We start from the raw sequence: 27,474 nt of genomic DNA on the forward strand, positions 1-27,474 counted from the left end.
AAGATGTTGCTGCACACTGTATCACGTCACCAGACAGCACTTTACATAATGGAACACAAGGTTCTCATAATTGGATCATTTCTCTTTTCTGTCGCTGTGTTGAAAAGCTTTTGTTTAAAGGAGTGCTTCTCCATTTCCTCTCATCCTTCTGTCACTCTACGTGCAGTCAAGAAGCTGCTGTCTTCAATGCTATAGAGTCTGTTATTTTTTGCTGTTGATAAACAGTGGTCAGGCCCTGGAGTACTTCTGTGACAATTGCTGGGCACATCACTGAAATATATATATTTTGTTTAATTGATAAACTGCCTTGGATGTTTGCAAGATCACCAAAGGAGTCGGCTCCTGTGCAAGAGTACTTAGTTGCAGGAGTGAGGATTTGTTGAAATGCTTGCTGACCTTGCAAGGACAAAGATCCCTTAGAGCCAATAATCAGAGCTTCAGCCGTGGAGATTACTCAGGGAAGTACATCATACTGTGTTTGAGAGCTGGATCTCCACGGAGCCGATGGAAAGTCAGCCCCCACTTTATAGCAGGTGAGACCATTTCATTTTGGTACTAAAGAGTGCAAAACTAAATGTGCTGATAAGGTACTAAGGGCACGGACTGCGAAACTCAGTCAGATATTAGTATTGACTGACTGCTTGATATTGCCAATACTGTGTACTTGATATTGCCAGGCTTGTGTACTGAGCTTAAAAAAATCATTTCTAAATATATATGTACAATCTTCAAACAAATTTTCAAAGTGATTTTTAAAAAATCGTACTGAACTCTGCTTTGTGCTAACACTTTGAGCTAAAGTTTAATGTCCATGCTTTATTCATAATGGTTGAACATCCTTTGATTTATTTTGCGCACAATGACAAACACAGTGGCATAATTTAAAGGAAACTAAAGGTGGCACAGTTGCATTTTAAAGGTGCTTCTGTGCGTCGAGCATAATGTCAGATTTTTGCGTGCCATCAAATTCTGAGAGAGCAGAACAGTTGCATGTAAAAGGTAAAGGAAAATGGTCTGTACTCATCTTGCTGAACAAAACTAAGTGTCATGATCAATGGAAAAATTATTTAAAGCAACATTTGGAATGGTAAAAAAATAGCACTTTAAACAATTTTGTGTTTTTAAACATTTTATTTCCTTTATACTTTATACTAATACTTTAAATATTTCCATTATTCATGAAGGAAACTATCTGGTGATTGAATAAATTGACAATTTACAGTAATTCCGATGTTATTTGGAACCGGAGAAGGCCATTCAGCCCCTTGACCATATTTCCTGATACCCTTGTGGACAAAGACCTATTGCTCTAATTGAAAGCCCTAATTGGGTAGGCAATGCTTGCTGCTTAAACATAGCTATTTGATCTCAAGTGTAAAGTTTGCTGCTTACGTCAGATGTGGTGTCCCCAGGGGTTTTTCGTATTACTGGTGGGTCAGAACATTTGCTGGCTCCTTCCTGTGAGACAAACTCATGACTTTCAGATTCTGTGGCTTTGTACTGAAACGGATCTTCATCTGCCTCGGTCCATAATGCTAATCCACGTAGCTTTGAAGAGAATTGATTAAACATTTATGACAGAGGTTAGGAGCTCGTGTTTTACTACTGCGCATTTGAAATGTCCTCCGATAGGCTTTGATCTAGTGAAGTGTTTACTTCAAATGTAAGACAAAACTTGTGCTAAGAATATTCATATGATAATGAATCTTTTGTTTATTCGTTGACAAAGTGAATTAAACTGCCCTCATTATATAACACTAAATCTGCACCATATGCAGTGATCCAGATAAACACTACAGGCCACTGGGGTTAAGCTATTTCAGGGAGTCCTGTAATCTTATTATCGAGAGTTTAAATCATTAGATTATGCAATCAATCATATTGAAATACGACCCAGAGAGGTAAACGGTACAGAATATATGAGGCTTTAGTAGTGAAAAAAAGTGATAAATAAGTGCAAATTCTCATAATTTTCATTCCCTAATTTAAGGTGCACTAAAAGAGATAGACCTATAATTAACAAAAGGAAATTAACTATAGCACCTAATCTGTCTAATTCCACAGTGGTCAAAGGAAAATAAATTGACTGGCGCAAAGTAGGGTGGTTGGTCAAAATTCTATACACATTATGGAAGCTACATGGTTAGTTTCTCAGCCTTCTTCCTCAAAGCAGTGACCAATGCCTGGTACAATGCAACGCTATCTGTGGGTTTGGAAAGAGAACCTCCATTTAATTAATCAAACAAAACCATCTGGGGGCGCCGTGAGCCGGCAGCCTTGCCAGCAGCTGTTCGGCCTTTTCAGGGGCAGAAAACCCGGGGGGGGCAGAGGGGACACGTCCCCCCCCATGTTTTGAGAGGTGGGAGACATCCTCCCCAAGTTTTTGTGATCCCGATTTTAAAATCTCCGCTTTTAGCGCTGGATTGAGCCTCCAAAGCCTCGCGCGTGTGTGTGTGTGTGTGTGAGTGTGCGCATGCGTGCGTGGCCGCCAAAAAATTGTGTCCCCCGTCCCCTCCATGTTTTGATAGTGAGTTCCGCTCTTGGGCCTTTCAACTTTTTTTTGTTTTTAGTATGTCTAAAAGTGTGTTTTAGTGTGTTTTAGTGTTGGGGGGGGGGGTTGGCGGGGAATAGGGGGAAACTGTTTTTCAGTCACTTACTTTGGTGGAATGCGACATTTCTCCTAGTTGCATTTTCGCCCTCCCTCACGGCCTAACAACTTGGATAGGTGCGGCCTCTCTCGGAGTCGGACCCAAGCTTCAGCAGCGGGCGCAGTGCGGACTTTCCATCGCGGAGCCAGGCGATCACTTGCCAGGAATCGCCAGAAGAAGTGCTCCAATTGCTGGCCCGCGGACTATAACATCCTGAAGCCGCAGTCTGCGGAGTTTCTAGCCCCGGGCGCAGCGTGGACTTTCCATCGTGTAGTCTGGGATCTCTCGCCGGGGATCGCCGGAGAAGAGCTCCAACCACCGGCCTGCGGCATATAACATCATGAAGCCGCGGTCTCCGGTAGGAAGCGGCCGATTCGGGACTTCCAAGCCGCGGAGTGTCCGTCCATCCCGATGTCGGGGTTTCGAGCATCCCGACGAGAGGGCCTGTACATCGGGCCGTCCGTAGCGGCGACTGCAGAGGGTTCATGGCCCCGGCCACGGATGAACAAAGGAGGAGGACTGACTGAACGTTATTGCCTTCCATCACAGTGAAGAATGTTGATTCCACTGTGGTGGATGTTCATGTTATATTCTATTGTGTATTGTGCTCTTTTTGATTGTGTGGCTGCATGGTAAATCAAATTCCACTGTATCTTAATTGGTGCATGTGGCAATACATGTGAACTTGAACTTGAACTTAATCAAACAAAGCCATCTGGTATTTTAACTAAGTGAGGTCACATTGGAATACTGAGCCAACAATTCACCTGGATAACACCAGATGGCTTGATGACACATGGGTAGATCGGATGGCGTAAGCCTGTCTGGGTTCCTTGGATTGAGTGAGGATGTTTAGGTAGACCATACCAAGAGAGGTTAACCTGGTAGATCAACTCAAGTGAGTCTAAGTGGGTGGATCAGATTAAGTGGGAATGCCCAGGTGGATTGGATAGATTGAGGCTGCCCAGATACATGCCGCTCGTGTTGTTGGATCAACTTTGTTGGCCAGTGTAATTGGAGCAATTGTGCTGGGGTGTGTGAGACAGAGCAACATCACAGGGCTGTGGCTGATCAGACATTTTCCCATCAACTACACCCGGCCATCAATGCCACACAGGTGTATTTTACTGCACACGAATGCGGGGGTACTGATGATGGATGATGACAGATAAAGCAATGCTGCCTAGTAATATTGGATCATACAATGCCACCTGGGTGCAGGTGAGTGAGCATTGTTGCCCAGGAATAAAGTCCAGAGCAATGTCGCCAAGAAATAATTGAATTGCCCGAGCTTTACCGGGGTTACGTCCATGTCCGGGTGGTGTTAGAGAGGGACATAGTTGTATGGTAGTTCTTTAGTTTATTTGTAACATAGTTGTTTGGAAATTTAGTGTCTGAATAATTTGGTGATTTTGTAATATGGTGGTGGGTGTGTCACCACAGTTTTATTTTGTATCGTGATAGTAATTAAATGAATTATTTTGATACATACAAAAAAAAGGAGGAATTGAGCATGGAATGTCACAAGACAAATTTAAAATACTCCTTAGGACCCTGTTTATCACTGGGTCTATGTCATCTCTCAACTGACCAGTCCCATTAGATATATATCCACCTCTGTAGTTTCCTGTAGCCCCACAACCTATTCTCTCTCAAATACTCATTCAGTCTCCCTCGATTTAGTTGTCACATGTCTACACGAGGAGACAACTTACAGATCATTTAACCTACTAGTTCCTCTTTGAAATGTATTGGAAACTGGAGCATCCTAAGGCGATGCGTGCAGTCATGGGATAGCTTGCAAACTATTTGCTCACACCCCTTATATTGAAAATTGAATAAAGGATCCTGGAGCTAACTGCTGTGCCACTGTGTTGCTCTACTGGCTGGCATTGCTGCTTGTGTGTTGTTGGTTGATCTCAGTTGCCTGGCCCAAGCTGGTTGAGCAATACCAGCTGAATGAATTGGGTAGAGCACTTCCCTCTGGCCTAGCAGATAGTCATATGGTATGGAAACAGTCCCTTTGGCCTAACTTGCCCATGCTGACCAAGATGCCCCATCTACTACATCCCCACACCATCTACCCGTATTTGGCCCATATCCCTCTAAACCTCTCCAATCCATGTACCTGTCTGAATGTCTTTTGAATATTCTTATAGTACCTGCCTCAACTACTTCCTCTGGTAGCTCGTTCCGTATAGCTACCACTCTCTGTGTGAAAATAGATGCAACTCAGATTCCTATTAAATCTTTTCCCTCCCACCTTAAATATATGTCCTCTGGTTCTTGTTCCCCTACACTGGGTAAAGGAGTCTGTGCATTTACCCTATTTATTCCCCATCTGATCTTGTGCACCTCTATAAGATCACCCTTTATCCTCCTACACTCCAAGGAATAAGGTCTACGTCTGCCCAACCTCACCCTATAGTTCAGGCCCTCAAGTCCAGGCAACATTCTCATAAAGCTTCTTCTGCCAGGTACACCATAGGTTTTGTTCAGGTGGATCACCTGTCCCAGAGTAGACTTGACATGGTTGGTGATGGACTTGGACGGGATCTTATAGAACACATTTAGCAGTGAGGTGGGTTTGCAATTCCTGATGTTAACCTTCTCCCCCTTCTTCTTGTAGATGAGGGTTTTGATGCCCTTCCTCGTGGAGTCTGGCATGCTGCCAGCCAGAAGCATAGCATTGTACACTTCCAGCAGGTCAGGGCCCACCCAGTCCCACACAACCGAGTACAACTCAGCCCGCAAGCCATGGCATCCAGGAGTTTTATTCAAGTCAAAGGATGGATAGAGCCTGTCGTTCCTTCAGGACAAGTGGTTGGTTTAGATTCTCCCGCTTAGTGTCCCTTGTGGCTAAAGGGATCAGGGGGTATGGAGAGAAGGCAGGTACAGGATACTGAGTTGGATGATCAGCCATGATCATATTGAATGGGCCGAATGGCCTACTCCTGCACCTATTTTCTATGTTTCTATGTGTCCTCCAAGACCTCCATACTGTCAGGAAATGCTGGGAGGCTGTGCTATATATGGTCTTTCTCTCATTCAGACTAGCATAGAAGGATCTGCAAATCCTCACTATCCATCTGCAAGGATGCTACCAAACCATTCTCTTCCTTAAGACTGTGGATCACAGAGCTCCCCCTGTGAAAAATTTGGAAGAAGAAGCGTGAGTTAATCTCATTCTGCTTCAGAGCGAATTCTGAATCAGAAGATGTTCTTGGAACATTCTGTGGCAAAAAGCATGGCTTTCCAGTTCTTTACCTCTTGGAGATCCTCCTTCATGATCCACCCCCCTCAACTGCAGAGGGTTGAGTCTGTCTGGAGTAAGTCTGTCTGGAGTTGGCACAATTCCTCCTGACCCTGTCTTGCTTTCTGAACCCCTTTGAGAATGCAGAACCTCATGATGTTCTCCTTGGTTGCTTCCCACCAGTGTATCGGAGAGTGAAAGAGGGGCTTCATGGTTCTCCAACCTATGTTGTTCCTCTTTAGTTCCTCAATGTTCTCTGGAATTACCTCATTGATGGCCTAACTTTTAGGTGAATTATGCAAAATGGAAATGGAGCGGGGTTAGCCCTGACATCTAAAGAAAGGAAAAATGAAGGAAAAATATTAACTTAGAAAATCATAAAAGAGACTCAGTTTAAATTAAGCTAAGAGCGAGTGGCAGTAAACATTGGTAGGAGTTGCAAACAATAATTCAAATAATAATGGTGATTCGAGGTGTGTGCAACAAAGGCAATAACATATTCATGGTGTCTTTAACCTATACAGTATTTGGAAGGGCAAAACCAATGAGCAGTAATAGTGTGGAAGCCTAGAGACCAGTCTATGGATCAGTGTGTTCAGGAACAATGATGGACCTGGCTATTTTATTCAGGGTACACAAAATTGCTGGAGGAACTCAGCGGGTGCAGCAGCATCTATGGAGCGAAGGAAATAGGCGACGTTTCGGGCCGAAACCCTTCTTCAGACTGATGGGGGGTGGGGAAAGAAAGAAGGAAAAAGGGAGGAGGAGGAGCCCGAGGGCGGGCGGATGGGAGGGTGGGAGGAGACAGCTAGAGGGTGAAGGAAGGGGAGGGGACAGCACAGGCTAGCCAAATTGGGGGAATTCAATGTTGATGCCATAAGGGCGCAAGGACCCCAGACGGAATATGAGGTGCTGTTCCTCCAATTTCCGCTGTTGCTCACTCTGGCAATGGAGGAGACCCAGGACAGAGAGGTCGGATTGGGAATGGGAGGGGGAGTTGAAGTGCTGAGCCACCGGGAGGTCAGGTAGGTTAAGGCGGACTGGTCCTTGCGCCCTTATGGCATCAACATTGAATTCCCCCAATTTGGCTAGCCTGTGCTGTCCCCTCCCCTTCCTTCACCCTCTAGCTGTCTCCTCCCACCCTCCCATCCGCCCGCCCTCGGGCTCCTCCTCCTCCCTTTTTCCTTCTTTCTTTCCCCACCCCCCATCAGTCTGAAGAAGGGTTTCGGCCCGAAACGTCGCCTATTTCCTTCGCTCCATAGATGCTGCTGCACCCGCTGAGTTCCTCCAGCAATTTTGTGTACCTTCGATATTCCAGCATCTGCAGTTCCCTTTTGAATATTTTATTCAGGGATGGGTTAATTGATAATGTGGCAGATAAGGGGGCTCTGGGGAGCTGTTATCATGTAATGACAGATTCTTATATAATAATAGAAAGTGATTTAATGTCATCTGAAAACAGGATTAAATCTAAACAAAGTAAATTGGGACAGAAAGTAATAGGTAGTTGATTAGGAATTTGCATGGCTGATGTCTAAATAATTAATTTATGGTTTACAATTCACTTGTGTCGCTCCAAGGCAAAAAAAGGGAAAAAATATCTGACCACAGCTATAATTTTTTCTCAGTCCTCATTACTCTGAACAAATGCTTGCTGCAAAAGGCAGTGAATTTGAGGATTGGGAAATTTTCAGCAGAGAAGCATGGCCTTGATAAGGCAACGGAAAGTGGACACGACAGTGGCAAAGTAAGGGAACCTTGGATGACCAAAGTAGTTGTAAATTTAGTCAAAAAGAAAAAGGAAATGCATGCAAGGTTTAAGACGTTGAAATCACACAGAGCCTTTGAGAAATGTAAAGGAAGGAGGAAATAAGGTGATTAGAAGAGCCAAAATAAGTCACAAAATAGTGTGTCAGATCAAAGAAAATTTGAAGATTTTAGATTAAGGCGAGGTATTAAACAAGTACTTTGTATTTGTTTTCGCCAAGGAGAAAGACATGGAGGACGGTGAGTCAGTATAGAGAATACTAATGTGTAAGCACAGTTTGAGATTAAGAAGGAGGAAGCGTTGAGGCTCTTGAAGAGCATTAAGGCAGATAAATCCCCAGGATCTGATGGGTTTATCTCAGGTTATTGAGCCAGGCAAAAGAGAAGATTGTGGGAAGCTTGATGAAGATCTTTTCCACTTCGCTAGACAAAGGTGAGGTAACGAAGGACTGGAGAATAGCTGATGTTATTCCTCTTTATAACACAGGAAGTAGAGAGAATCCAGGAAATTATAGGCTGGTGAGTCTCACGTCATTGGTATGGAAACTATTGGAAAGGTTTCTTCAGGATTAACTCCCATTTTGGAAGAGAATGGGCTAATTAGGGACAGTCAGCATGGTTTTGTACATGGCATGTCATGTCTAACTAACTTAATAGAGTTTTTTGACAAAGGTGATTGATGAGAGTAGGGTGGTGGATGTTGACTATGTGGATTTTAGCAAGGCATTTGATAAAGTACCCCATAGTAGGCTGATCCAGAAGATTAAAATGTATGGAATTAATAGTAATTTGGTTGCATGGATTTGGAACTGGCTTACTCATAAAAGACAGAAGGTTGTGGTGGAAGGACAATATTCAGGTTGAAGGTCCCTGACCAATGGAGTTCTGCAGGGATTTGTGCTGGGACCCATGGTATTTGTGTGATATATAAATAACTTGGATGTAAAAGTAAATGGGTTAGTTAGTAAGTTTGGCCAGCACAAGCCTTTCAAGGGTCTTCATGACTACAGGGGTCAGTGCGACAGGCCTGTAGTAAGTAAGACCAGTAATCCTTGCCCTTTTTGGGTACAGGGACAATAGTGGAGACTTTGAAGCAGGCAGGGACAGTACAGGTTTGCAGGGACTGGTTGAAAATATCTGTGTAGACCGGTGCCAGTTGTTCACACAGAGCTTGAGAGTAGAGGGGGAAACATTGTCCGGTCCTGGAGATTTCCGTCTTCTGAACAGCCTCTCCACCTCCTCTATTTTTATTGTTGATGATGGAGAAGTGATGTTGTGCTGCACGGAGGTGTGAGTAATTGGGTGTGAAGTGGTGATTGGAGAGGGGTGGGTGGGAAAGGGTCCGATCTTTTCAGACTGGAGTCTTGCTTTAAGTAGGTGTGAAGTGGTGATTGGGGAGGAGTCGGTGTAGAAGGGTCCAGTTTTTGAAGACTGGGGTCAGGCTGTGAGTGGGTTATGAAGTGTTCGTTGGGGTGGGGAAGGGTCCAGTCTTTTCAGACAGGAGTCTTACTGTAAGTAGGTATGAAGTGGTGATTGGGGAGGAGTGGGTGTAGAAGGGTTCAGTCTTTGCAGACTGCAGTCAAGCTGTGTTGGTTGGAGAGGGGGGGGAGGGTTGTACCAGGGTTACATTTCTGCTGGTAAAACCTGCAGTAAAACTCATTCAGGTCGTTGGTCAGCTGACGATTGTCTAAAGAGTGGTGTAGATGTTGTACAGGATCGGTGCCAGAACACTTCCTTGAGGGAGGCCGTTCTTCTGTCGTCGCCATCTGCTAAGTTTCCCTCCTTTCTTGACAAAGAACCTGCGAATTTGGCGCATCGTTGGTATAGCTTGGTTAGATGCAGATCTTTTCTCATCTCAAGGATCTTGTAGAGGAGTCGTTTGTGGTTGATAGTGTCGTATGCTGCTGACAAATCGACAAACACTGCTCCCGTGATTTGCCCTTGTTCGAAGCCATCTTTGATATGTTGCATTAGGTTGAGGAGTCGGCTTGTTGTGGACTTGCCTGGGTGGAATCCTGCCTGTTCTGATATTAGGTGTTCATCTACATATGGAGCAAGGCGTTTGAGGATGTCTCTCAAATAGCTTGTAGGTGTGACAGAGTAGAGAGATGGGTCTATAACTCTTCGCCTCTGAGGTTTCCTTCCCTGGCTTCAGTAGTGCGATTACTCAAGTCTGGCGCCAAAGCTTTGGGATTATCAGATTGGCAATAAAAACAGTAAAACGCTGTTAATCCAGCAGACTGGACTATTGGATATGTGTAGGAAGGAACTGCAGATGTCACGCATTCCTTCTCTCCAGAGATGCTGCCTGTCCCGCTGAGCTACTCCAGCTTTTTGTGTCTATCTTCGGACTATTGGATATTATATCTATTAAAATCTCAACACGGCTAATTCATTTTTTCTTTACATGTTAGATAGTTTGATAATAAATTATATGTTAAAAAGAAGTGTGGGGACCCAAGCCCCCTTGAGTTGAAGGGAGTTGCAGAAATCACTATCCTAGTGAGTGTTACGCGAGTACAGGATTTGGGGCCTCACCGATGGAGGAGGAGCACAGGAAGTGGGGCCTCAGTGATGGAAGGGGGAGCACAGGAAGTTGGGCCTCAGTGACGGAGGGGGAGCACAGGAAGTGGGGCCTCAGTGATGGAGAAATGGAGAACTGGTGTATTAGAGGGAGTGCGGGATCCAGGGAGTGCAAAGGGAGTAGGGGCAGAAAACGCGGGTGGGTGTTGTGTACAGGCCACCTAACAGTAGTAGTGAAGTTGGAGATGGTATCAAACAGGAAATTAGAAATGCGTACGACAAAGGCAAAACCGTTATAATGGGTGACTTCAATCTACATATAGATTGGGTGAATCAAATTGGCAGGGGTGCTGAGGAAGAGGATTTTTTGGAATGTATGCGGGATAGTTATCTAAATCAACATGTAGAGGAACCAACGAGAGAGCAGGCTATTTTAGACTGGGTATTGAGTAATGAGGAAGGGTTAGTTAGCAGTCTTGTTGTACGTGCCCCCTTGGGCAAGAGTGACCATAATATGGTTGAGTTCTTCATTAGGATGGAGAGTGACATTGTTAATTCAGAAACAATGGTTCTGAACTTAAAGAAAGGTAACTTTGAGGGTATTAGACGTGAATTGGCCAAGATTGACTGGCAATTAATTCTAAAAGGGTTGACGGTGGATATGCAATGGAAGACATTTAAAGACTGCATGGATGAACTACAAAAATTGTTCATCCCAGTTTGGCAAAAGAATAAATCAGGGAAGGTAGTGCATCCGTGGATAACAAGGGAAATCAGGGATAGTATCAAAGCGAAGGATGATGCGTACAAATTAGCCAGAAAAAGCAGTATACCGGAGGACTGGGAGAAATTCAGAGACCAGCAAAGGAGGACAAAGGGCTTAATTAGGAAAGGAAAAATAGATTATGAAAGAAAACTGGCAGGGAACATAAAAACTGACTGCAAAAGTTTTTATAGATATGTGAAAAGAAAGAGATTAGTTAAAACAAATGTAGGTCCCTTGCAGTCAGAAACAGGTGAGTTGATCATGGGGAACAAGGATATGGCGGACCAATTGAATAACTACTTTGGTTCCGTCTTCACTAAGGAAGACATAAATAATCTGCCGGAAATAGCAGGGGACCGCGGGTCAAAGGAGTTGGAGGAATTGAGTGAAATCCAGGTTAGCCGGGAAGTGGTGTTGGGTAAATTAAATGGATTAAAGGCTGATAAATCCCAAGGGCCAGATAGGCTGCATCCCAGAGTACTTAAGGAAGTAGCTCCAGAAATAGTGGATGCATTAGTAATAATCTTTCAAAACTCTTTAGATTCTGGAGTAGTTCCTGAGGATTGGCGGGTAGCAAACGTAACCCCACTTTTTAAGAAGGGAGGGAGAGAGAAAACGGGGAATTACAGACCAGTTAGTCTAACATCGGTAGTGGGGAAACTGCTAGAGTCAGTTATTAAAGATGGGATAGCAGCACATTTGGAAAGTGGTGAAATCATTGGACAAAGTCAGCATGGATTTACAAAAGGTAAATCATGTCTGACGAATCTTATAGAATTTTTCGAGGATGTAACTAGTAGCGTGGATAGGGGAGAACCAGTGGATGTGGTGTATCTGGACTTCCAGAAGGCTTTCGACAAGGTCCCACATAAGAGATTAGTTTACAAACTTAAAGCACACGGCATTGGGGGTTTAGCATTGATGTGGATAGAGAACTGGCTGGCAAACAGGAAGCAAAGAGTAGGAGTAAACGGGTCCTTTTCACAATGGCAGGCAGTGACTAGTGGGGTACCGCAAGGCTCAGTGCTGGGACCCCAGCTATTTACAATATATATTAATGATCTGGATGAGGGAATTGAAGGCAATATCTCCAAGTTTGCGAATGACACTAAGCTGGGGGGCAGTGTTAGCTGTGAGGAGGATGCTAGGAGACTGCAAGGTGACTTGGATAGGCTGGGTGAGTGGGCAAATGTTTGGCAGATGCAGTATAATGTGGATAAATGTGAGGTTATCCATTTTGGTGGCAAAAACAGGAAAGCAGACTATTATCTAAATGGTGGCCGACTAGGAAAAGGGGAGATGCAGCGAGACCTGGGTGTCATGGTACACCAGTCATTGAAAGTGGGCATGCAGGTGCAGCAGGCAGTGAAGAAAGCGAATGGTATGTTAGCTTTCATAGCAAAAGGATTTGAGTATAGGAGCAGGGAGGTTCTACTGCAGTTGTACATGGTCTTGGTGAGACCACACCTGGAGTATTGCGTACAGTTTTGGTCTCCAAATCTGAGGAAGGACATTATTGCCATAGAGGGAGTGCAGAGAAGGTTCACCAGACTGATTCCTGGGATGTCAGGACTGTCATGAGGAAAGACTGGATAGACTTGGTTTATACGCTCTAGAATTTAGGAGATTGAGAGGGGATCTTATAGAAACTTATAAAATTCTTAAGGGGTTGGACAGGCTAGATGCAGGAAGATTGCTCCCGATGTTGGGGAAGTCCAGGACAAGGGGTCACAGCTTAAGGATAAGGGGGAAATCCTTTAAAACCGAGATGAGAAGAACTATTTTCACACAGAGAGTGGTGAATCTCTGGAACTCCCTGCCACAGAGGGTAGTCGAGGCCAGTTCATTGGCTATATTTAAGAGGGAGTTAGATGTGGCCCTTGTGGCTAAGGGGGATCAGAGGGTATGGAGAGAAGGCAGGTACGGGATACTGAGTTGGATGATCAGCCATGATCATATTGAATGGCTGTGCAGGCTCGAAGGGCCGAATGGCCTACTCCTGCACCTAATTTCTATGTTTCTATGTTTCTATGAGTACTGCAAACATCACCCGGTGAGCCAGACCAAGCAACTGTTGGGGTTTCTGAACGGCTGGAAAGTGGATTATCAGAGGTTTACTCTATGTTGCTTTTGGGCAAACAAAATACAATATGAAAGATAGTTGATCTGTGGCCAACAGGTGAAATTATAATATTAGATCAATGGAACTAGTGTACGATATTACTGAGTAAAGCATTGAGTCTGCGGATTAGGAAGGTTTCAAAATTCCGCGAAGGAAATTCAAGGCCTTGATAAATAAGGAAAAGTAGAAAATGAGGGGTACAGGATTCAAGGAGCATAAAAACAGGTTGTAACACATTAAAGGGAAAAGTTCCCACAAATAATGGTCTAGCCCAACACATCAAAACGGTTTCTGTGTATCATTGGCCAGAAAGAAGGCAGTAGGAGTAAATATGATATTTTGGGGTCAGGAGGCTGAGTAATGAAGGCTCCTGGGGATTGATGTGGGGGTCCTGGATGGTCATAAATCTATAACAATTGTTCAGATGAGATCAAGTGGAATCCAACAGGGTTAGTGATGAAACAGAGCCAGCTATTCTATACAATGGGGGTCATACAGAGAGCTTTTAAGGGTTATGAGTAGGTTAAAGAGGAAAATAAATGACAAATGCAACATAATGTGGAATGTGAGGTTATCCACTTTGCTGGAAAACAAAGATGGATATATCATTTTTAAAATAGTGAGAGGTCAAACATTATTGGTGCTCAGAGTGACCCTGGTGTTCTTGCACAGCAAGGGATGAGGAGAGCAAAGGCTTTTATTATACATCAACATCATCAAAGACCTACACCCATCCTGCCAACATCATTAAAGACCCACACCATCCTGGCCACACACTCATCTCTCCATTGCCATCAGGTAGAAGGTACAGGAGCCTGAAATCTGGTACATCCAGGTTCAGGAACAGCTTCTTCTCCACAGCCACCAGGCTACTAAATACAACATCAAACAAACTATGAACTATAACAGCCTGTTCAAGAAGGAACTGCAGATGCTGGAAGATCGAAGGTACACAAAATGCTGGAGAAACTCAGCGGGTGCAGCAGCATCTATGGAGCGAAGGAAATAGGCGACGTTTCGGGCCGAAACCCTTCTTCAGACTGATGGGGGGTGGGGGGGAGAAGGAAGGAAAAAGGGAGGAGGAGGAGGAGCCTGAGGGCAGGGGGGATGGGAGGAGACAGCTCGAGGGTTAAGGAAGGGGAGGAGACAGCAAAGGCTAGCAAAACTGGGAGAATTCAACGTTCATGCCATTCGGACGCAAGCAACCCAGGCGGAATATGAGGTGCTGTTCCTCCAATTTCCGGTGTTGCTCACTCTGGCAATGGAGGAGACCCAGGACAGAGAGGTCGGATTGGGAATGGGAGGGGGAGTTGAAGTGCTGAGCCACCGGGAGTTCAGGTAGGTTATTGCGGACTGAGCGGAGGTGTTCGGCGAAACGATCGCCCAACCTACGCTTAGTCTCCCCGATAACAGCCCATTGCACTTTATCTGTTTATTAATGTGTGTATGTATGATCTATAGTATATAGACACACTGATCCGTTCTGTATTATGCCTACAATATTCTGTTGTGCTGCAGCAAGCAAGAATTTCATTGTCCAATCTGGGACACATGACAATAAACTCTTGACTTGACTTGAGCATTTGTCTACAAGAATAGATATGGCCTGCTCCAATTATGTGGGGTCCAGGTGAGAACACATGTGAAATATTGTCTGCTCTGGTCATCCTATCTACCAAAGATGTCCCTGCCACAGAGGAAGTTCAGGAAAACTTCACGAGATGAATTCTAGGGATGGTGGGCATGCCAAAATGGGGAGAGATTGAGCAGATTTTCCTCATTTTGGCAAAACCACCTCCCCTGGAATCAGTCTCATGAGGACCAGAAAGTTGAATGTGAAGCTGCTGACCCCAAACAACCCTGAGCTATGAAAGCGGGTTTACGCAGATCAGGAAATCATAAGGCCCTTATTATACTCCCCAGTACATAAGTGGGAAACATCCAAGAAGAATGTCTAGAGGTGTTCCGAGGAAAGACTGACAGCAGGAATTGTGTCAGCTCCAGACAAACCTGCAGAACCTTCTCCTTTTTTAGGAGGGGGCTGAGGGGGAGGGGCAGGGTTGTATGTGAGGGGTGAAGCCTTATGCTGTGTCCCAGAATCCTTCACAATCACCTTCTGATCCAGGATCCGCTCTTCACACTTCTTCTTCCAAAAATGTCATGGGGTTGCTCTGTGATCCACAGCCGTAAGGAAGAGGATGGCGCAGTAACATCCTCGCAGATGGACATTGAGGATCTGCAAAATAGACCATAGACAATAGACAATAGGTGCAGGAGTAGGCCATTCGGCCCTCCGAGTCAGCACCGCTATTCAATGTGATCATGGCTGATCAGCCACAATCAGTACCCCGTTCCTGTCTTCTCCCCATATCCGCTGACTCTGCTATTTTTAAGAGCCCTATCTAGCTCCCTCTTGAAAGTATCCAGAGAACCGGCCTCAACCACCCTCAGAGGCAGAGAATTCCACAGACTCACAACTCTCTGTGTGAAAAAGTGTTTCCTCATCTCTGTTCTAAATAGCTTACCCATTATTCTTAAACTGTAGCTCCTGGTTCTGGGCTCCCCCAACATTGGGAAAATCTGCCCGAAACATGTTGGTTTTCTAATGTAATGAGATGTCTGTAACCAAATACTGCTGTCTCGGTTATTCCCATTCAGTATGTACTGAGGGATTTACTGAAGCTTGGTATAACCACAAAGTGCTGGAATAACTCAGCAAGCCAGGCAGCATCTTTGGAGAACATGGATGGAAGAAGTTTTGGGTTGGGATCCTTCTGTTCGGGACAGAAGGTCTCGACCTGAAGCATCGTCCGTCTATCTTCTCCAGAGATGCTGTCTGATCTGCTGAGTTACTCCAGCACTCTGTCTTTTTTTCTAAACCAGCAACTGCAGTTCCTCGTTTCCTCAATGCAAAGGCTTTATGGAAGGAACTGCAGTCTAAAGTGCTACTGCCTCTGGACATTGACGGGCTGGGTCCTGCGGAACAGCTTCTCAAACACTCAACGGGTGCATTGTTCTAAGACAATCATGACTGGCTTTGGTGCTTTGTACCTAGAATGTAGCTTTTGGTTTAGTTTTATTCTAGTCACATGTACAGTGTAAAGCTTTGTTTTGCATGCAATCCAGACAGGTCAAAAATACCATACCTAGGTACAATTAGTTCAAACTCGTGGAGCTCTGGTTTGGAAGAGCTTCCAACGCGGGCGGCGCTGATCGCCAACACGGAGTCCTGGGGCAGCAGTCTCCACCCGGCGCGGCCTGCGGACTTTGGGAGCCGCCGACTCCGGTAGGAGGGGGCCGACTCTGGTGTCCACGCCGCTGAGGACGTCCCGCAGCCCCGACGTCGGACTTACAACACCCTGGCGAGCGGGCCTGAACATCGGGCCGCCCGTAGCGGCAACTGCGGAGGGCACGGGGAGGCCCTGACCATGGGGAACAGTGGAGGAAGAGACTGACTTTGGAGCCTTCCCACACAGTGGGAAACTCTGATTCTGCTGTGTGGGGATGTTTTATGTCAAACTCTATCGTGTGTTGTGTCCCTTATTTTTATTTTATGGCTGTATGGGAATTTCATTTCACTGTGTCATCTGGCACATGTGATGAATAAATCTATCTTGTATCTTGTATCATAATAATAATAATAATAAATTTTATTTAATGGGCGCCTTTCAGACATCTCAAGGACACCTTACATAGTAATCGGAATAACATATAATCGGAATATAACAAGTAATAAAGACATCACAGAGACACAAATTAAAAACAGAATTCAATCCAAAATCAGAAAATCAAAAACACAGTGTGAAGAGAGAGCAGCGGCAGCCAAAGCGTGCCAGCGTCCACTCTCCCTTCACGGCAGCCATCTTGGACACAGATCTACAGGACTACAATTAGACAAAAAAATCATCCCCCACAGTGGACACCACTGTGGGGGAAGGCACAATGTCCAGTCCCCACCCCATGTTCACCCCAAAGACAGGCCTATTGAGGCCACTGCAATTGCCTCTACGGAGGCCCGATGTCCCTGGCCGTTCTCACCGGGTGGTCTTGCCCCGGCGTCGGGAGAGTCCTTTCGGCGGCTGGACCACCTGGAACGGCCGCTTCCTGGTTGGAGCCCGCGGCTGCCGAAGCCGACAAGGCCGCGCCGGTTTGGAGCTCCCAGGCTCCCGATGAAAAAGTCATCGCCGCCTCTCCGCACTGCTGCCTCTCCGCACTGCCGCCTCTCCGCACGCCGCCTCTCTGCTCCGCAGACCCGCAGCCCGGAGATGTTGCTCTCGGCGGTCCAGCTCGCCAGAGCTCCAGCGCGGCGACCCAGGCAAGGCGTCGCCCGCTCCACTCCGCTCCGCTCCAGCGCTTCAACGCTGTGCTGCCGCCGAGGCCGAGGTGCTGGGCGGTCCCCGCCAGGAAACGGCGCTCCAAGCCCGCAGGTAGGCCACGAGGACGGGTCGACGGGCAGCCCGGAGAAAAGGCTGCCACACCGACCAGGTAGGGACCTAGAAATAAAGTTTACACCTACCCCCCACATTAAAAAGACCATATCCACTACAAACAAAAAACAGGACTCACTAAAAACTATAAAAAAAACGACGGACTATAAAACTATAAAACGGACGGCTGCTGGCTAGCAGCCGTTCACCAAGATGGCTCCTCCTCCTTTGGAGCAATAGAGCAAAGGGGAAGTTGCGCAGTTCAGAATATAGTTCTCAGCATTGCTCTGCACCAGTCCCTTCGACTAAGTCCAATGGGATAGAGATAAATCAAACAGTATCCTAGCTTAAGGAAGGACCATTCAGAAGCCTGATGACAGAGGGGGAGGAAACTGTTCCTGAATCTGGTAATGTAGCAATGTTACAAAATTTTGAGATTAAAAAAATCAAGTCTGCAATTTATCCCATCAGATAAAGCATAAAAAGAAGTTTAATTTGACACCTAATTCACTTTCATATCTTCAGTATTAAGAAAGTTATGGCCATTTTCATACTCTGAAATTAGCATCTTGTTCCCTATTGCTTTTCCATTGTCTTAATTCAAAAGCTGTGATCAAAAGCCCATAACTTTCTTAAAAATTAAGAGAACTGAATGAAATTTTCAGTTATTATAGATTGATGCATTCTGAAACATATATGAAACAATCTTACTTCGATGACCTGAAATTAAAGCATATAATTAGTTAGTTACCTAATTGTAGCTAATTACAAAATTCAATTACTAGATCTAAACATCCATCCATTTCTTAAGAAAAGGTTAACATTTTAAAATAGCCTAAGTGTCCAAATAACATTCACACACAAATTCACAATATAACATGATTTTAAAATCTCATTGTCATGAATTTATAGGCCAAATGGAAGGAATTTAATGTTTAATTCCCGTAAATTAATGGGCATTTTAATCATCTTGCGAGTGGGTTTTTGTGGAAAGCAATTGATTGGAACGTTGCGGTTGCAGTGAATTTGTAACCCCATATCGGCAAGAAAAACACTGCCGGTTCGTATGGGGCCAAAATCACATTTTCGCCAATGAAATTTGGATTAAAGTCATCCTAAGAAGCAAGTTTATATGTAAAATAAACGACTTACCTTATGTTTTGTCCCCTACGTGAGATCCGTCCCATTGTAGGCGTTGACGGCTTTAGAAGTCGCTTTTTTATTTTACTCCAGGGATTAAATTGTCCCGCGATATTTTTAAAAAACTTCCGAGAACGGAAGGCGGAACAATTTTTCTGCAGCAGCTGAACAGCCTGAGAAAGTTCGACTCCGACAGGCAGGAGAAAACGGCATTTAAATTCCCCCCCCACCTCCCCCCTCAAAGGCGCCAAAGTCGCACACACGGCCAGTGGCAGAACTGCAGCGCCGCTGAAGGTGAGCATTGTAACATCGCTAGGTAATGTGCGCTTTCAAGCTACTGTACCTTCTGCCGGACGGGAGCAGGGAGAAGAAGTAATGACCTGGGCGGGACAAGTCTTTGATTATGTTGGCTGCTTTTTCGATGCAGCATGAAATGTAGATGGAGTTAGTGGTGGAAAGTCTGGTCTGCGTTATGAATATTATACTGGACTGGACATTGTGAGGTCTGTGTATTAACCTGATGAAAATACAAATGCATAGATTAAAACCAGATGATGATATTAATATATAAAAAGCCATACAATGCTTTTGTATTTCATGTCTATAATTGTTTGAAGGAGAGGTGATCTTATTGAAATTATCAAACTTTTTTTTAAATGGATTAACAGGACGGTTGATGTCTGTCCAGGCTGAAATGTCCAGAACCAGGTATCTTTGTGATACAGGGTATCAAAGACTCACAGTGAGTCTTTGGAATTTGTTCCATAAGAGGGCTGTGGAGTCACCATCACTGGGGAGCAACGACACCAGGTGTATCCCATCGAGTAATGGCACCAGGTGTAACGGATAGAGTAATGGCAGCAGGTGTAATGGGTGAAGTGATGGTGCCAGGTGTAATGGGTGGAGTGATGGCACCAGGTGTAGTGGGTGGAGTAATGGCACCAGCTGTAACAGCTTGAGTAATGGCACCAGGTGTAGCGGGTGGAGTAATGACACCAGGTGTATCCCATCGAGTAATGGCACCAGGTGTAACGGATAGAGTAAAGGCAGCAGGTGTAATGGATAGAATAAAGGCAGCAGGTGTAATGGGTGGAGTAATGGCGCCAGCTGTAACAGCTTGAATAATGGCACCAGGTGTAGCGGGTGGAGTAATGACGCCAGGTGTAACGGGTGGAGTACTGGCACCAGGTGGAACAGTTTGAGTGCTGGCACCATGGCATGTGTGTTTATGGCATTGAATAATTCCTCCTGGAAGCAGGTGGAGCAATGCTGACGGGGTGCACAGGATGGAGCTACAGCACCTGTTTGCAGCTGAATGAGGAGTGCCACCCAGTTGTGGTTTAATAAACCATACCTCAACAAAACACAGTCAGTTGATAACTTTACTATTTTCTATTTGGACTTTGTTATTTGTTGATATTACAGCAGGAACTGTACTAATTTATAAGTGAATGCAGTACCTTTGAAGGTAATTGAAATGGGTCAATGCAAAATATGTTTGTTTCAGCAGATCAACCAGCACTATGAGGAGAATGAACTTGTTACATATGGCAAATTCTCCTGAACCATTAGTAATTCACACTGTACATTCAATATCATGTTACTTATGAAATTATTTTGGCAAAGTTGCTGAAGAGACTGGAATCTGGAGAATAAAAGGAGAGCCTCTGGAGAAACTCAGTGGGTCGGACAGCATCTCTGGAGGAAAACAGGACGTCAATATTTTAGGTTAAGACCCTTCATCTGAACTGAAATCTATCCTGGTCCTCTCCATATTCCCTAAATACATACCCCAGCTACCTATTACCCCTTTCCTTCCAGCAACCTCATCCCTATCACCCACACACTCCTCCCCTCTCTTCCATGGTTCCCATCTGCCACCACATTTCCTTCTTTGGATCCACTCTTCACCTTCCTCTACTGTCAGATTCAAAAATCTGCAGCCTTCTGTTCTTCACTTATTACCTCCTGGCCTCGTTCCCCCAGCTGAGTCTCAATCAACCTTCCTCACCTGTATCCACATATCACTTGCCAGCTATTGCCCCAGCCCTCTCCTCCACCTTGTGACATTGAATTTCTGCCCTCACTCTTTCAGCACATTGATGTGTCTTGGCCTAAAACATTGACTGTCCATTTTCATCCATATATGCTGCCTGGCTCACTGAGTTCCTCCAGCAGCTCTCCTTGAATTACCCTGGTAATCATGCCAATCTAAATAAACCAGGCAATGAAAATCTACGTTGTATTATACTGAGCATTTAATTAATAGGTCATTAGTTTAAACATCAAAATACACAGCTTTAAGAAGGGTTGATGAGGGAATTCCAGATGAGGGAAAAATAGATATAGGTTATCTTTTGTAACTTTTGTCGTGATTTGGATTTCAAAATAATACCAATGATAGTAATATTTTCCTAAACGGTAATCTGCTGAGTTACTCCAGCACTTTGTAACTATCCCTTCTTTTAACTGAAGATAGACACAAACTGCTTGAGTAACTCAGCAGGACAGGCAGCATCTCTGGAGAGAAGGAATGGGTGACGTTTTGGGTCGAGACCCTTCTTCAGCTACTTAACAGCCACATTTGGGTCGTGTGGTTTTAAAGATATTCCCTTTGTTCCATCCATTTCTCTCTCACCCTCTTTGCTCCCTAAAACAAACTTGTTCTCTCTTTCCCAGTTCTAGTGAACAGTCCTGAACCTGAAACATTAACTGTTTCCTTTTCAAGGATACAGCCTGACCTGTTGAGTATTTCTTGCATTTTCTGTTCTTAATTCGGATTTCCAGCACCTGGCAGTGTTTATTTGATTCCCCACAATTCTTTCTTGCTATTTTTAAAAGTAAATCAAAACAAGTTAAAATGGAATTATGCAGGAAAAAAGAAATGATTGCCTGTTAAGAGACATAGGCATTTTTAACAGCAGAGAATTCAGTCCTCTAATAAAGTTGATATGTTAGCTGGGATTAATATAACATCAAGTGGACTGACACAAACACAGTGGTGAGGCCACAGTGGTGTGGACTGATACTGCATCCGTAAACTCTCGACATCAGATATGTCAGGCAGGGCCTTTATTGGACTACTTTCCTTCTCCAGCGATATCTAAAGCACAAAGAATATATGAAAGCAACTGGGCTCCATGGTTGTTCACATGCTTCTGAAGAGTGACCTTGGCAAACTCTTTAACTCTGATTTGATGGTCGCAAGCATTATTGAGGGGGCTAAACAGCAAGTAATTGTAACTGCAATATAGTGTTACATGTAAGCAAACAATTATATATATATATATATATATATATAACAAGCTAACAAAACAGAGACTGCAAGTTCAGGTCCACCTTATTCAACTGTGAAACTGAATCAAATCAATCTTGTAATTTATAGTATTTTAAAATGGCTGCAGAGGCTGCACTGCGACTGGTCTATCCATGTTCCGAAAGGAACAGTCACTGAATGAGTGCTAGCTGTACAGAAGTCCTGAATGTCTTATTCTGCTGTAAAATACCTGTATTTGAGATTGTGATATTACCGTAAATATATAATAGCCAGCATGTGATTATCCTTCTCTTCCTCTCGTCCCTGCATGTCGGGGCCGGATTTAGATGAAGAGAGGCCCAAAGCTGTTCGACGTGATCAACCTCGGTGAGAACAAGCGCAGGCTAGGCGATCGCTTCGCACAACACCTCCAATCAGTTTGCAATAACCAACCTGATCTCCCGGTGGCTCAGCCCTTCAACTCCCCTTCCCATTCCGAATCCGACCTTTCTGTCCTGGGCCCCCTCCATGGCCAGAGTGAGGCCCATCGCATATTGGAGGAGCACCACCTCATATTTGCTTGGGTAGTTTACACCCCAGCGGTATGAACATTGGCTTCTCTAATTTCTGGTAGCCCTTGCTTTCTCCCTCCTTAATAATAATAATAATAAATTTTATTTAATGGGCGCCTTTCATACATCTCAAGGACACCTTACATAGTAATCGGAATAAACACATATAATCGGAATAAAACAAGTAATTAAAGACATCACAGTGACACAAATTAAAAACAGAATTCAATCCAAAAACAGAAAATCAAAAACACAGTGTGAAAAGAGAGCAGCGGCAGCCAAAGCGCGCCAGCGTCCACTCTCTCTTCACGGCAGCCATCTTGGACACAGACCTACAGGACTACAATTAGACAAAAAAATCATCCCCCCACAGTGGATAGCACTGTGGAGGAAGGCACAATGTCCAGTCCCCACCTCATGTTCACCCCAAAGTCAGGCCTATTGAGGCCACCGCAATTGCCTGTACGGAGGCCCGATGTCCCTGGCCGTTCTCACCGGGTGGTCTTGCCCCGGCGTCAGGAGAGTCCTTTCGGCGGCTGGGCCACTTGGAACGGCCGCTTCTTGGTTGGAGCCCGCGGCTGCCGAAGCCGACAAGGCCGCGCCGGTTTGGCGCTCCCAGGCTCCAGATGAAAAAGTCGGCGCCCGCTCTCCGCACTGCCGCCTTGCCGCCTCTACGCACGCCGTCTCTCCGCACGCCGCCTCTCCGCACGCCGCCTCTCCGCTCCGCAAACCCGCAGCCCGGAGATGTTGCTCACGGCGGTCCAGCTCGCCAGAGCTCCAGCGCGGCGACCCAGGCAAGGCATCGCCCGCTCCGCTCCGCTCCGCAGCGCTCCGCAGCGCTCCAATGCTGTGCCGCCACCCAGGCCGAGGTGCTGGGTGGTTCCCGCCAAGAAACGGCGCTCCAAGCCCGCTGGTAGGCCACGAGGACGGGTCGACGGGCAGCCCGGAAAAAAGGCTGCCACACCGACCAGGTAGGGACCTATAAATAAAGTAACACCTACCCCCCCACATTAAAAGACCATATCCCCTACAAACAAAAAAACAGGACTCACTAAAACTATTAAAAAAAACGAATTTAAGACGGACGGCTGCTGCTGCTGCTTCCCCTCTCATTCCCAGCTCTCCCACAGCCTACTGTCTCTGCCTCTTCCTTTCTATTTCATGTCACCCCCCTTGCCACACTTGTCGTTTTAATTAAGTTCAAGACTATGGGGCTGTATAATGGCCATAAAGTTGCTGCCTAAAAGTGCCAGAGACCCGGAATTGATCCTGAATATGGGTGCTGTCTGTATGGAGTTTGCTCCTTTTCCCTTTGATCACATGGGTTTTTCTCCGTGTGCTCTTGTTTCCTTCCACATTCCAAAGGCGTGCAGGAACCTATTTCAGACCCAACCCAAAACGTAATATTTTCCTTTTGTCCAGAGATTCTGTCTGACCTGTTGAGTTACTCCAGCTTTTTGTGTCTATCTTCAGTTTAAACCAGCATCTGCACTTCCTTCCTACAAACACGATACTATACGATAAAACTTTATTAATCCCAAGAGGGAAATTATGTTTGTGTGGGTGGGTATATATATTATACACACACACACACACACACACACACACACACACACACACACACACACACACACACACACACACACACACACACACACACACACATATATATATATATTTATATAGTTTTAACCATATAACCATATAACAATTACAGCACGGAAACAGGCCATCTCGGCCCTACAAGTCCGTGCCGAACAATTATTTTCCCCTAGTCCCATCTATCTGCACTCAGACCATGACTCTCCATTCCTTTCCCATCCATATACCTATCCAATTTATTTTTAAATGATAAAATCGAACCTGCCTCCACCACTTCCACTGGAAGCTCATTCCACACAGCTACCACTCTCTGAGTAAAGAAGTTCCCCCTCATGTTACCCCTAAACTTCTGTCCCTTAATTCTGAAGTCATGTCCTCTTGTGTGAATCTTCCCTACTCTCAATGGGAAAAGCTTGTCCACGTCAACTCTGTCTATCCCTCTCATCATTTTAAAGACCTCTATCAAGTCCCCCCCTTAACCTTCTGCGCTCCAGAGAATAAAGACCTAACTTATTCAACCTTTCTCTGTAACTTAGTTGCTGAAACCCAGGCAACATTCTAGTAAATCTCCTTTGAACTCTCTCTATTTTGTTGACATCCTTCCTATAATTGGGCGACCAAAATTGTACACCATACTCCAGAATTGGTCTCACCAATGCCTTGTACAATTTTAACATTACATCCCAACTTCTATACTCAATGCTCTGATTTATAAAGGCTAGCATACCAAAAGCTTTCTTTATCATCCTATCTACATGAGATTCCACCTTTAGGGAACTATGCACAGTTATTCCTAGATCCCTCTGTTCAACTGCATTCCTCAATTCGCTACCATTTACCATGTACGTCCTATTTTGATTTGTCCTGCCAAGATGTAGCACCTCACACTTATCAGCATTAAACTCCATCTGCCATCTTTCAGCCCATTCTTCCAAATGGCCTAAATCTCTCTGTAGACTTTGGAAAACTACTTAATTATCTACAACACCACCTATCTTAGTATCATCTGCATACTTACTAATCCAATTTACCACACCTTCATCCAGATCATTGATGTACATGACAAACAACAGTGGACCCAACACAGATCCCTGAGGCACCCCACTAGTCACCTGCCTCCAACCTGACAAACAGTCATCCACCATTACTCTCTGGCGTCTCCCATTCAGCCACTGTTGAATCCATCTTGCTACTCCTGCATTTATACCCAACAATTGAACCTTCTTAACCAATCTTCCATGAGGAACCTTGTCAAAGGCCTTACTAAAGTCCATATAGACAACATCCACTGCTTTACCCTCATCAATTTCCCTAGTAACCTCTACAAAAAATTCAAGAAGATTAGTCAAACATGACCTTCCAGGCACAAATCCATGTTGACTGTTCCTAATCAGACCCTGTTTATCCAATATTCATATATAAATATACACCGGTTTGTTTTCTCGTTTATAACATTGTTTACAGAGTACTATGTTTACATATTCTGTTGTGCTGCTGCAAGTAAGGATTTCATTGTTCTAACTGGGACGTGAGAGAATAAAACGCTCTTGACAAAATCAGGACATTTTATTATTATTATCCAATTAACAGCTGACAATTATCCCATTCCTTAGCTTGCATCTCAGTAAAATTCATTTCAAAACGCATTTATGGTTTACGATTATTTAAATGGTAAATGTAGCTTCAGAAGCATTTTCTTTTTGCATGTTAAAACCCATCTGAGAACCATGGAAGATTTTGTAATTTTAATGATGGATTTTTCACTTTTAAAACTTTTTATATAACAAATGAATAAAGATAAAACATAATGCCTTACTTTTGATGAAATACAGTGAGCAAACGCGAGAATCCCCGATATTTTCTATCTTTATATCTCCACGGCCAATGTTTGCCAACCACTTCCGCTGTTGTTGCCCCTTCAGCTCCCTCTTGTCTTTACCTTCGTTTTTCTTTATCTTCTGGACTCTAAAGTAAGATAACTGTGCCTCGCGGTCACCCCGACTGGCACAGTTATTTACAGCTCAAAAACGGACCGTTTTCGCGGTTTTTAACGGGTGTGAAAGTACGCGTTTCCAGCATTTTTGATTTGATTTTGATTTGATTTGATAGAATTTATTGCCACACAACCAGGGTCGGTGGAATTTTGGGTTGTCAGCAGCGGTACAATAATAAAGAAAACACAACCACAATAAAAATATAACACAAACATCCACCACAGCATTCATCGCTGTGGTGGAAGGCACAGAACTTGGCCAGACCTCCTCCATTTCCCCCCGTGGTCGGGACCTCCACCCTCCGCAGCCGTTGCTGCGGGCGTCCAGATGGTAAGGGATAAAGTCAAAGGCAAGGTAAGTCCAGGATCGGCTCTTCCCCACCGGAGACCGCGGCTTCAGGCTGGTGTAGGCCGCAGGCCGGCGGTCGAAGATTTAAGGTTCCCGCCGTGCCGCAGCCAGAAGCACCGCAGACCGCAGGGCCGGTGGTCGAAGCTCCCCTCCAGGGGTGATGGTAAGTCCATGCCGCGCCCGCGGTAGAAGTTGGCCGTGGGTCGGCAGTGATGGCTTCTTCTTCATCAATAACATCAATGCATCAATAACATGTACCGGAAGTGACGTTTGTACCCCAGTTAAATTTTGCGTCCACGTGGGTGAGGATCTATGATCCAGTGACCTTTCGTGAAATCACCCTATACACTTGGCCCTTATGAGGTCAAACCAATGAGGTATGGCGACTGGAGAATTACTTTGTCACCCTTCTTGACGGCAGTGTCTTTTTTTGGCTGAAAGTAAAACCCTGCTTTGTCGTAGATTATTGCAATTGGAACTGGGTCTCTGCTCGTCTCTTTGCAGTTGGAAACTCGACTTCCACATCAGCTGACATCAATCAGTACGAATTGTCAGCAAAATTTCTTCCTCGATGACCATCAACACATGAGCTCCTCAAGACCATGTACTCAGTCCCCAACCCCACTCTCTCTATTCCCATGACCGTTTAGCCAGACCCAACACCAACTTAGGCCCCCTTCAGTCATGGCTGACCATGGGTGTCTCCAGGGTGCTATTCCCTATATGGAGGACGCCTGTGCGTAGCTTTGTTTAACGTGGGGAGACTGGTGCACAGACAACCACCCCACGGTCCTTGGCAGATCTGGGTCGGGATCCAGTGGCGTGGAGTCCAAGAAGACCGGAGACCCTTTTCTGCTGCAACCTTCATCCGCCTTCCCAGCCGTTGTGACGCTCCACTAAGGTCAGCCATCGTAAAAAATACACTCTTGTTGAAAGCCTAGGGGCAATAATCCAGTGGAGTAATCCAATGGAAAATGTGCAATAATCCAATGGTAAATAAAGCCTAGAAGTTATTCAATTATAACGAAGAAGAAAAGTGCAGCCATGGAATTTAAA

General features: G+C 45.0%; 1 protein-coding gene across 1 annotated transcript in view; it reads left to right on the forward strand.

The window, feature by feature from the left end:
- The first annotated feature begins 160 nt into the window (after window positions 1–160).
- The window catches only part of frmpd1 (FERM and PDZ domain containing 1), a 132,107-nt gene continuing 104,793 nt past the window's right edge, over window positions 161–27,474 (forward strand). The window contains exon 1 of the mRNA XM_033017891.1: window positions 161–533. The gene's annotated coding sequence lies outside the window, so the exon portion shown is untranslated. The remainder of the gene's footprint in view (window positions 534–27,474) is intronic.

The sequence above is a fragment of the Amblyraja radiata genome, chromosome 3, assembly GCF_010909765.2.
Source record: "Amblyraja radiata isolate CabotCenter1 chromosome 3, sAmbRad1.1.pri, whole genome shotgun sequence".
Taxonomy (NCBI): Eukaryota; Metazoa; Chordata; class Chondrichthyes; order Rajiformes; family Rajidae; genus Amblyraja; species Amblyraja radiata.